We start from the raw sequence: 12,496 nt of genomic DNA, 5'->3' as shown, positions 1-12,496 counted from the left end.
TGTATGAGCCCCTAATAAAATGTTTAAAAAAAAGAAAAGTACAACCATGTTGTTCTAAGCCCTTGATTGTTATCAACTTCTCAGTGATCCTCTTCACTGCTGAAAGTGCAGAATAAATGACCTTCAGTTAAATGACAAGTTGATGTCTCATTTTTTCTTCACATGACGCTTAAGGCATGATTAAGCTGTACATGAAAGGTCAATGAGCCTTTGCCTGTGGAAAAAATGCTGGGGTTCTTAAAATTTAGTTTTCATTATAGGAATTAAAATAAAACACTGTTTTTACCTTAAGTGCACATAGCTAGGCATATAACACAACAACATTTGTGTTACTCGGGGACTGAATTTCAGCCAAGCTCATCTGAAACATGAGTTGGCTGAAATCCTCCTTAGGTAAATCAAATATTGGCTAAGATAATGATGTGCCCCCATTTGCTCAGTGCAAATTCAGTTCTAATGTTGCAATTTTGTCATTAAAAAGCTATTTGCAAAGGTATTTTAGTGGCTATAAGAATATGAACCAGCTCAAGCACTTCAGTTTACTCTCCTTTTTATGGAATTGTTCGCAATTGATACAAGGTCATTGAAGCCTGGTGGTGAATGCTCAAATGAAGACAGGTGTGTGCATTTTGTCCTTAAAATGAGAAAACCACCGCTTAATGATCTGCATTTATATCAGCCGAAGAAGAGAAATGAAGACTGACTCTCGTTTTGCTTTGATAGCCTTCTTTTCCTAATTGTAATAACAAACCCTAAATCAAGCGCACGGCCATCCCCTGGGTTCTGACTCACAGTGATCAGACGGGGCAGGGAGAACTGCCCCTGCGGGATTCTGAGACTCTAATTCTTTATGAGAGTAGAAAGTCGTATCTTTCATCAAGAGAGCTGCTGGTGGTTTTGAATCACTGACCTTACAGTTAGCTGTCCAATACATAACCACCACACCACTAGGGAACCAACTATTATTGCATTATTGTATGTTAAATTACTTAAGAGCCCTTTAAAATGATAAATTCATGAAAGGTGGACTTTGCAAGTGAAAGGGTTTCTTGTAGGAAATAAAATACAAAATATTGCTTGTCAGAAGCTCTATGGAAGAAAAATGTCTGTAGGAAGGAGAAAGAAACTATTAAATTTATCTCTTCCATTTCTCCTTGCTTGGCATTCCCTATTGAATGTGTGTGTGTGTGTGTGTGTGTAGCATAACTCTGCTTCTATGATCAAATTGATACTTATTTTGAGAACGAGGCTCGTATAGGCCAGATAACCCCACTCCATTAGAACTGTAAAATTTAATTAAGGAATTCCAACTTGTAAATGAGAAGTTGCAAGAAAAAATCTATGCTTGCTGACATTCAGCTTTGCGGACTAAACTAAAGAAAGCTGGAAGATATCGAGAGAAGACAATCAATAATCACGAGAAGTCATGATGAAAAGAAGGAAGAAGACTTTTGTATAAAACCTATGATTCTGGTTCTTTCTCAAGACCTGATAGAATATCCTCCTTTTCTTTGTCTATGTCACTAATAAATGGTTATATTCTTATAATCAATCTTAATGACTACTTGTTTGTTTATTTGTTTCAAAAACCCAAGTGGAATTCTCTTTTAAACTCAAGAATGGTCCTAAACTGCACAATTGTATAGGTAAGGACACATATTCTATATAGGAAACGTAAGCTTGTGGTCAAGTACGGAAAAGTCAAGGTTAATGGTACTTGCAAATGGAAAATGAGGTCTGAGGCACTCAGACCTAGAGCATCTGATTTTGGACCCCTTTCTTGCTTGGTGTTCAGACGTTTTTGTCCTTTTATCCTTTCCTTTTTTTTTTAAGAATTTCTTTCTTTGAGACATACACATACAAATAAACTCAAAGACTTCTACAATTCTGGATAAATTAGTACTTATTTGTTTGCTGTACTGTTCAGAAAATATAGATATGCCAAAATAGCTAGCATCCAAATTATGGTGAAAGTAAGCTCTTGACTCATAAAGTCCCTCTCCCCAAATTCCTGAAATGCCTGATTGTTGTTGTGTGTCATCGAGCCAGTTCTAAGTGAGTGCCCCGGTGCACACTAGCCAACCACTGCCTGCTGCTGCACCATCCTCGGGGCTCCTGTTCCCCAGCACTGGGTGCAGCCATCGTGTCCACCCATCTCACTGAAGGCTTTCCTCGTCTTCACGGCCCCTCCACCTGACCAAGCATGATGTCCTTCTCCAGACTGGTCCCTCCTGACAACATGGCCAGAGCACGTAAGACAAGGTCTCACCGTCTGCTTCTAAGGAGCATGCTTGCCCACCACCTTCCAAGAGAGAGAGATGTCTGTGTCCTTTTAGCAGTCAATGGAACCCTCACTAGTGTTCTCTAGCACCACAATCCAAATGCACCGGTCTTCTTTATTCCATGTCAGTGTTCACATGCAGAATGCGTCCTGGACATTGCTACAGTCCTGAGGGAGGAAGTCATTAAGATTAACCATTTGGGGAGAGGGGACTGCACATGGAAAGGCACAGATAAATGACGAAACGATGGGATGCAATTGTGTAAGAGGAGCATAAGGACACAGTTTAACCTTGTCAAGGAGATGGACGTGCACAGATCTCGTTTTGAACATCAATTAAAGGTAAGATGTGTTTAGAAAATTTCATGTAGTCGTCACATTTCAATGTATTAATAACATTTTAATGTTCTTCTTAATTTTTTTCACTTTTAGTTTGAGTTTAGTTTTTACTTTTAATTTGGTATCAATTAAATGAACACTTTGTTTTGTGAAAAAAATTAATTGTGTCATTTCAAAACACCTGGAAATATTTACAAAAGTGTTTACATGTGTGTGTGTGTGTGTGTGTGTGTGTGTGTGTGTACAAAGATCTTACACAAATTAAATACACTCAACTAAGTATTCGAACATTGCTAGAATCACGTTAGCTCACTGGAACATTCTCCCAGTTGTATCTCTAATAGTAATTCCTCTCCTACTTTCATAAACTACATAAACCATCATCTCACGCGCTACAGATTATTTTTGAATTTATTTGTCTTTTATATAATCAGAAGGCCACATGATGCACTTTTCCCTCTGTTTTCTTTAACTCAGCATTGTGTTCATGAGTTTGGACATTCGTTGTTTTGCATTGGTCATTTTTAGTTCATGACTTATCTCATTGAGTAACTTACATGTGTGAGTCTTTTAAAGTCCCTTACAGACTATTCCATAAATTCCATTTTTCAGGGGTAAATTGATAACTTCAGTAGTGGTATGGTTAACTTTCCCAGCATTCGATTTCCCCGTGTTTTAAATTTTGCATTTCATAATTATTTTGAGGCAGAATCTGAGTTCTTTCTATTTGTTTCCCACGGCTGTGCCTTCCCCGTCCCCAGCGCTCCGGCTCCACTCCGAATCGAAGCCCGGACACCTACTCAGCGGCCGGAGCGATGGTTTTGATCTCATAAAAATGGTTGTTGCACTCTGCCTAGAGCTGATGTAGTTGTTGACATTTTCACTTTGGTGGCCGAATGCTTTTTGTCCTTGTTAAGGATAGTATTTACTAGGGATGAGGGCACTTGATAAGGGTAAACACTGACCCAAGATAGGTTGTTAAATAAAATGGAAGCGTAAATGAATATGTGTTTGATTTTGATGCCTGGGAGTGAACTTGGTAAAAGGGGTGGAGAAGAGCTAACGAATAAATAAAACGTACGCTTCATGTCAGCAGTGTCACTTTACTGAGTAGGAGATAATTGCTAGAAGGACTTCACAATTATACTGTGGGCAGAGTACATTACTGGGGAATTGATTTCTGGCATTAGAGAGGCAAGGGTTGAAACACACAGCATTAAGTTGGACCGCTCTCTGACCTGTTGTCAGGTAAACCTCATTAATTTTCACCTTCTCTGTGGCTACAATAATTATAGATCTCAGGAAGCTCTCTCTTTTCAGTTTACAAAATACATAAAGGCTTTGAAATGATCCCTTTTAACTCAGCCCGGGAGAAAAGGAGTGAATCGGAGCACAATAGGCAGTATGCCAGAGGGGCTAAGAGGGGCTTCGTGTCTCAGGGAGTCCCTGCAAAGTTTACCTCTTCCAAAAGTTGAACAAACAGAATGTGGTTAGTCAATAAAGTGGAACTGAAGTCAGAAGGGCCCTACGTCCCCTGCCTCCAAACACCAAGTGTGTCCTGTAGAATTGTTCCATTGGGTTTTCAATGTTGTGACCTTTCAGAAGTCGATACCCAGGGCCTGTCTTCCAGGGTGCTTCGGATATGTTCCAACTTCCCACCTTTCCCTGAAGATCCCAGCTTAACCAGTGTGGCCCCCAAGGTCTCCAGGATGACTAGGATTTGTTTGTTCAATGGCATTTTTTTGGATTTGTTTTGCTCACCTGCGTAACTTGGTTCCACATGAGCAGTATTTGCATAATGATTCGTTTGTTGTTAGTTGATTGTCAAGTTGATTCCCACGAGTAGTGACCCTGCCCAGTCCCGCGCCATCCTCGCAGGGTTCTCACGCCCGCCCGAGCTCATGCGTGTAGCCGCGCTGTCAGTCGTCTTGTCAGGCCTTCCTCCTTCCCTCTGCCCTCTCCACCACCAGCGAAGGGTCTTTTCCCAGGCTGATCGCTTCTGATAACAGGCCCAGAGCGCGCGAGAAAGTCTAGCCACCCTGGCCTCTAAGAAGAATTCTTGCTGTGCTTCCCCCAAGACAGCTTTGCTGGTTCCTTTGGCCGTCCGTTCCGTTTCAGTGCTCCTCCCTGGAACCCTACTTCACACGCTCAATCACCATTCATCTTTCTTCACTGCCCAACGCTCCCATACGATGGCTTGGGTCAGGCTCACTTTAGCCCTCAAAGTAATATTCTTCTTCCCAACACCTTAAAGAGGTCGTGCCAGCAGATCTACCCAATACAATGTGTCCTTTGATCTCTTGACTCCTGCTTCTGTAAGCATTGATTGTAGATCCAAGCAAGGTAACTTCAACTTATTTTCCATTTGTCATAATGTCACCTCTTGGTTCAGTGTGGAGGACTTTAAAAAATATCAAATTGTCATCCATATCGAGGCCGAAATCCTTGATGTCCACCAGCAAATGCTTCCAAGTGTTCATTTCCAGTGAGCAAGGTTTTGTCATTTGCATATTGAAGATTGTTAATAGCCCCTTCCACACTTGATGCCACATTCTTCTTCAAATAGTCCATTATTAAGGGATTTATAATAAATGGGAATTACAGTATAATTTCTTTATAGACCCACGACTTTTGGTATTATTTACATTTTTTAAGCTGCTCAGACCACTATTTATGTTTGAAGGATAGGGATCTGGAGGATGTTTTGTTTTTTTTTGAAAGCAACACATTCTATGTATTTATACAGTCCATCCTAAGAAATGAAATCAGCAACAGATTCTGTTAAATCTTCCATAGATCTATTATTTACAAGTTATCTCTAATATAAAAGCTTCTTACAAGAAGTCAAGTGATAAGTTTTTAGTTTAAGTTAAAGAGCAAAATTCTGCTCAGAAGTAATGTAAATATCCGGTATGTGCGATTTAGTGCTACATTCCCCACCCAATTCCTGTGTCTTGAACGGTGCTTGCCCCTGGTGATATTGAAAGGGGAAACCAAACTATACAGTGATGGCGATTGTAGCATTTAGGGAGTTAATAACTTTAGGGAATATGTTAAAGGATTTGTATAGGAATGCTTTAGAATGTAATAATTCAGGCACAATAAACAAATTAGTGTGGTGAAGTGAAATCCTCTCCTATGGTTCTTCTATCCATAGCTATGTAACCCCTACCAAATCGTTGGGTAGAACTATGCAAATAGGATATGTGAAACATTAATAAAGAGGATTGGTCAGTTATGTTACTATTCCCCCTTCTATGAGAACCATTTCGGAAACAGAAAGAGAGAGAGAGTTCCCAGGATCATCCAAGAAGAGCCACAAGGAGAACCACTGGAAAGCCCTGCCCGAAGGGGAAGTGGCCGCCTAGCGCCTGCCACACTGAGACGAGAGGCCGAGGAAGGCACAGCAGGAGACACAGCAGAGGAACAGGGCAAAACTACTGGACCGAGGTGGAGAAGTGGGCAGGCTTCCTGTCCAAGAGAGGCAGAAGCCAAAGGACAATATGGCTGAGAGTCTGAGAACCAGAGAGATTTGCTGGCTGAGGAGAGGCACTACTGTGGGCCAGTCTCTATATTCTTACTGTTTATTGATTCTGACTTGTGGTAATCTACTACTAATGTCCCTAACAGCATATGCCCTTGTGAGTTTTGCCTGTGAGTTCTGTATGGTCACTGCAATGGCTTCTAGGACCAGCCGGAAAGTGTCCAAATGGGGTGAATGAAGGATGGAGGGTAAAGTCATGTTTGACCTCAGCCTTGTGGAAATTGAAGCCACTGGAGGGTAGCTTGGTGTCTAAGCAATTTTTGCAATTATAATAGGGGAAATAGAAACAAACAGACAAAATACCATATTTATTTATGTAGGCAAATGTGTTGTTCTCATGCACACAATTCTGATGTAGCACCAATTTTCCATTTATTTCAAATATTCACCTATATTTGGTATTGTTAATTGCCTTCAAATGGATCCTGATGCTGAAGTGTTCGTGTCATCATGCATATTAGATAGGAATGATAAGGTTTTAAAGATTGTGATGCTTCATAAGAGATTGCCAGGCCTGTCTTTCAAAGAACCTCTGGATGGATTCACCCACCCTTTTGGCTAGTAGCTGAATACTTCCCCACGTGTGTCTCTCAGGGTTCCCGCTCCTCGACTGTGTGCCGTTTCTGCGAAGGGATTCCTCCTGTACCACTCATTACACGGACATTCAGAGGAGTTTCAGATGTTGCCTTTGTTTCCCTCACCAGAGACACACTCCTGTCAGGTCTAATCTTGAAGCAGCTCTCAATTTTACTTCTGTCTCCTTCCTTCCCACGGGTGCTTCCTCAGCTTGGAAATAATCCTCTCAGACAAGCAAATGTTTTAGACTACGAGTGGCTTCCTTGCTCCAAACTTCCTTGTGTCCAGTTTTCAGCACTGTGTTATTTGAGGTGCCCAACAGCAAAAGAAATCACTGAGAAGTGTGTGTAGTAAGTGGCAACAAAATAGATATATTACACACACAGTGCCACCATACTTATAATGAGTACACATTCGTGAACAGATGAAAAGGCAGACACGCCGGCTGAACTGATGTGGGAAAGCATGATACAGACAGGTTTCACAGAGGCTATTTTTACATATGTACTCGGGTAAGTTACATTGTGCTCGCTGTGTTAGCTTGTGTTGTCTAGAGAAACAAAACAAGTGACATCCATAGCTGTATAAAGACAAACTTGAGATCAAGAAGTAATTCCATGTTATAAAGGCATCTCAGCCCAGCTTCAGTCCCCAGGTCGGGTGCTGTCCAGAGCCAGTCAGCTCCATGAACCAGTCAGAGTCAACCCGAGTTGATGAAGACAAAAGAGGAAGGAAGGAGGAGGGAGCTCCGAGGCCGGTGAGCACAGGGTCGCATCAATTCCAGGTTGGTGGAGTCATCGCAAGGCGCCACGTTTAGTCAAGCAGAAGAGCGTTGAGGAAGAGATGACTATTAAAGAGATGACTCCGTTGCGGCAACCACAGGCTCAGACAGCACCATTGGGAGGACGGTGCAGGACTAGGCAATACTTCATTCAACTGAGCACAGCGTTGCTCCGAGTTTATATCAACTGAGCAAAGGGTTGCTCCGAGTTTATATAAAGCATTGGTGATAAGATTCCAGTCATACATGCATGGACTTATTCCCAACCAACCAAATACCTGAGCTCAGTGGACCACTGCAGACTGTGGGGGCAAAGCTGTTTGCTCCTTAGGCAAATGGGACAGGACCACCACCTTTGAAGGTTCAAGGCCCGTGGGAACACATGATGGCTCAACCTAGGGAGCTGATGAAGCAGCAGGGAGCCCGTCCCATTTGTCCACTGGAGAGAAAATGGACACTTTGCCTTGTGTTCCCTGGCAAGGCTGCAGAAGCAGCAGTCTGCAAACTTATCAGTTCCCAAGCTTGTCTTCCCTCCTCTCCTGTGAAGAGCTTGGCAAATATAATAATGTTTCTCTGCATACCCTCAAATACTCGTAAAACTGCCCCTTCTGTCCCCTGGCCCTAGTTGCTGGCTACGTGGCCGGAGGGGTATGTAAGCCGTGCTGGAATAAGACCCTGGGCCTTGGAGCACCCGTGCTGCAGGACCCATGTGCCTCAGTGCAGCTGCCCTTTGCCTCTTTTTTTGCTCTTTTTTTGTCCTTTGTCTTTTGTCTGTAAGTTTCCCTTTGCAGATCGCACCCCCTCTATTAGATTTGTAAGATAAGAGCAGGACTTTGTACGATTTTTAAGAGTTGGATGCTATATTATCTTACAATAATGAGTTCTCTCAGTCATATACTTATCTTACTTTCATGAAACAAACCATAAAAAACCGATTGCTATTGGGTTGATTCCCATTCACTAGTGATCCTACCCAGGGTTTCAGAAGCTGCAACTCTTTATAAGAACAGATAGCCTCCTATTTCTTCCATGGAGCAGCTGGTTAGTTTGAACCACGGACCTTGTCAGCAGTCCAACACACCTGACAGCACCAACCAGGCTCCTTAAAACAAAACAAAATGGAAAGGCACTTCCATAGAGACGATTGCCATCATAGTGACCTGAGGGTCCACTAGGGCACCTTAAAAAGAGACAAATCAAAACAGTGGCCTCCCAAGGCCTGCTGGGCCAGTTAACTTCAAGTTAGACTAGAAGTTCATGGTAATTATTTGGGGGGATTCTAAGGCATGATCTGGATAGATTTTTTCCCTCAAAGGATACAAGATGATTAGAGGAGCTTATAATCATTGCTATAAAAAACTGCTGTGGAGATGTGTTGGAAAGAACAAAGAGCAGAATTGTTTGCTATGAGAAGGGTATCGATATAGATGAAGCATATTCAAAAGAATGTTAGCCCCACACTACAATTTTTGTTTAATAAAGGTTTCTGTGATTTTTTATAGCAATGATTTCTTATGTATTCCCATATTTTGTAATGCTACAAATATCTCCAAGGTTGTTGTAGAGTATTCAGGGGGATATTTTCTAACAGCTTCTTGGCCACAACCAAATGTCTTGAAGGAACCCTGGGCTTGGGTCGTAGGACCAGCAACCCAGGCGCTTCTAGGTCAATTGGCAGCAAGTAGTCCCCTCAGTCAATGGTCTACAGCCAGCTTTCTGACAGGTGACATGCTCTTAACAACTTCACAATGACCATTTAAGATTCAACTGCTCATCTCTCTGTGTCCAGAGTAAGAGGAGAGTGTAGAAAACCAAAGATTTAAGGAAACAATTAGTTAGGACAGTTTCCTCTACCCTGAAACCAGACCTAGCTGGTAGCTGGTTACCACTACTACCAGCCTGGTCAGGATCACAGAAGGTCCTGGACAGATAGGAAAGCAAAAAGAGTGGGAAACATCCACAATCATAAAACAGACCAGACTTACTGGTCTGACAGAGACCCATGCTATGGCCTTTAGGCCTTTAGACACCATTCAAGTTTGGGAATGAGCCACTCCCAGGGATTAACTTTGAGCCAAACCATAGATAGTCCTTAATCAGTCAGGGCCACAGACTCATAGAGACCCTATGGAACTCTTTAAGGGAGTAGAAGGCCAAGTCTTTCTTCCTGGATAGTCCTTTAACTGCATACAAGTGTACTCCTCAATTAGTTACATCACATGGGACTACAGGAGGATTTGCCCCAAACACAGCACAGCAGGGAGGAGAGAAAGCCCTATGGGAATGGGGAATCAGGGAGAAACACAAACATGCTGCTTTGTTGAGGGGATGACAACACACATCATGAAACAAAATATGTAAAAAAAATTGCTGAGTGGGAAACTAATTTACTTTGAACACTTTCACCCAAATTACAATAACGAAAAAATAAAATGCACTTAAAGTGATCATGAAAACTTTCAATGGTTTCTATATGCCTACATAATTAATAATCTCAGTACATGCAGGAACTTCCATAATTAGGTCCCAGAGTGGCTTTGGTCTGTTGTTTTTATAATTTGCCAGCTATTGTAGTAAACTATTACTGTCTTATTCTATGCTGAGCTACTTAGAATCCCTTTACAATGATAAATTAATATGGGAAAAGTTGGAAGTGAACAACATTCCTTGTCATAATAAATTACAAAATGTATTTTTTAACAAAGATATATGGAAGGAGACATTTTGAGTGAAAAACAGGAGCTGTTTAATTGATCTCTTTCAATCTGATTTCCCCTATTACCTAGTGGGCTTTCTGTGCTAAGTCATACCACAGTAACATGTCATCTCTTGATTTTGTCATGATATTTCTTATCGATATTTTTGACATGTCACTCTTTTTCTGCATATATATCAATTACCTTTATTTAGTATGTTACAGATGAACTCCTAGACTTCAAAATTCCTTTTTATATCCCTGCATTATAGCACGTACAACACTGTATTGTAATTACTTGGCCTTGTCTTCTCATGAGCGTAGTATTCCAAACCCATTGCTATAGAGCCAGTTCTTGGAAGTGGCACAGGACTGCGTTCTTCATCCTTTTATCCCCCCCCCCCCTTTGTTCTTCCCACACTCATAATCCTAGTCTAACACCTACTAATGCATATTGACTCCATATGTACATAAAAATAATTCCTAAACATCCACAACCAAACAAAATCCATTGCCCTGGAGCCTCTTCCAACTCAGTGACCCTGAGTCGCACTGGCCCTGTGGACGCGGAAGGCTGCAATTCTTTATGGGAGTGTGGGTTACAACTACTTACCTTTCAGTTCGCAGCCCAGAACAAAGCACTTCATGCGTCCAAGGTTCCTAATGACCAAACCTAGATATATGGAAAAGAAAAGAAAGATAATGAAACATTTTCATAAGAATACAATTCAAATATCTAGTAGATGATAATACACTAATTGATCAAGGAGTTATGGAAAATATTTTAAGACAGTTTCAATGAACTTTAATAGAAACAGACTAATAGGTATTTAATACCATCTATTCTACATTGGTATCACTGAATTTAAAAGGCCTGTAAAGAAATGATGAAAAAGTTATTGCCACCATCTTATCACCTTGTGAACTTGTAATATCTCTAAAGAGTTAATAGAAGGAATTATCCTCAAATTTACAAGGCTACTTTTCTATATATTTTAATAAAATATTCAACTGCATGTTTTCCCTTTGTGTTTAAAAAAAAACCCTTTTGATCAATAAGCACAAATTGGAAAGTCACGAGTTTCTCTATTATACTAGAAGGTAAACACATATTGATTGATTCCTAACCTATGCAATTACCTCTATTGTAGTGCATAAATTCCTGTATGATACTTATCTTCATCATTATTTTACAAGTACACTAAGTGACAAGGAATGCTATTTCTATAGTTTCTAGCACTGGCTTTTAGATTTCTTAATTTTGATCATCCTGTAAGGAACTCCATAACTAAGTCAATGATCAGAACTGATGGAACATCCCACTGAGAAAAGGTGAAGTTGTCAAGGATTTCGTCTTGCTTGGATCCACAGTCAACGTTCATGGAAGCAGCACCAAATTAAAATCTGATGCACAAGATCTCTGTATAATATTGAAAAGCAAGGATATTACTTTGAAGACTAAAGTTCGCCTGACCCAGGTCACGGTGTTGTGCACTGCCTCATTTGCATGGGAAAGTTGGCTATTGAAAAAGGAAAACTGTAGAGGAACTGATGCATTTGATTGTAGTGCTGGGGAAGTATATGGAAAGTACTACAGACTGTTGAAAGACAAACACCTCTCTTGGAAGAAAGAGAGGCCCGTGTGCTCCTTAGAGGCTAGAATGGCAAGACTTCGTCCTACGTCCTTGGGGCATGTTCTCAGGAGAGACAGTCCCTGGAGAAAGGCCCTCAATGGGGAGGATTGAAGCCTTGGCTGCAAACATGGGCTCAGGAAGAGGAGCCACCGTGAGGATGGAGCAGGGCCAGGACGAGTGGTGTTCCTTTATGCTCCGGGTCGCTGTGACTTGGAATGGACTCCAACCGGACCACCAACCACGCAGGGAGGCAAAACGGAGAGCCATTTGTTCACATGGAGTGCTGCAATGGGAGCAGAGTGCGGCGTTGTTCGCAGTCACATCACCCTGCGTGTAACCATCTCATGACTAAAATACGAATAACCTCTGGCTTTGGAGATGTCCCTGACCCTCGATTGTCTCGCCTGTCAATTGTCTCTCCTTTCAAGTGTTCCTGCGAAGATTGATTAGCTGACTATAAGTAAATCACTGAGAGGAATGAATGCATAAGGGCGTGGAATGCTTTTTATTTCTCCATTGTACCCTGCTAATAAATTTAGACCAATGAGTGATATGCGAAAATATATAGGAAACATCTTATATATGTGCTATATATAAAACACATTATATATATAATGCACACACATATGGTGTTGAACAGACATTT

At 41.3% G+C, this 12,496-nt stretch overlaps 1 pseudogene; it reads right to left on the bottom strand.

Annotated features, from left to right (window-relative positions):
- Nucleotides 1-5,984: 5,984 nt before the first annotated feature.
- Nucleotides 5,985-12,496, bottom strand: part of LOC101647449 — a 24,641-nt pseudogene continuing 18,129 nt past the window's right edge.

Source organism: Echinops telfairi, unplaced genomic scaffold, assembly GCF_000313985.2.
Source record: "Echinops telfairi isolate 266 unplaced genomic scaffold, ASM31398v2 ScPeMD7_2573;HRSCAF=3158, whole genome shotgun sequence".
NCBI classification, from domain to species: Eukaryota; Metazoa; Chordata; class Mammalia; order Afrosoricida; family Tenrecidae; genus Echinops; species Echinops telfairi.
Note: the sequence above shows the minus strand (reverse complement) of the source record. Positions and strands in the feature narration are given on the sequence as shown.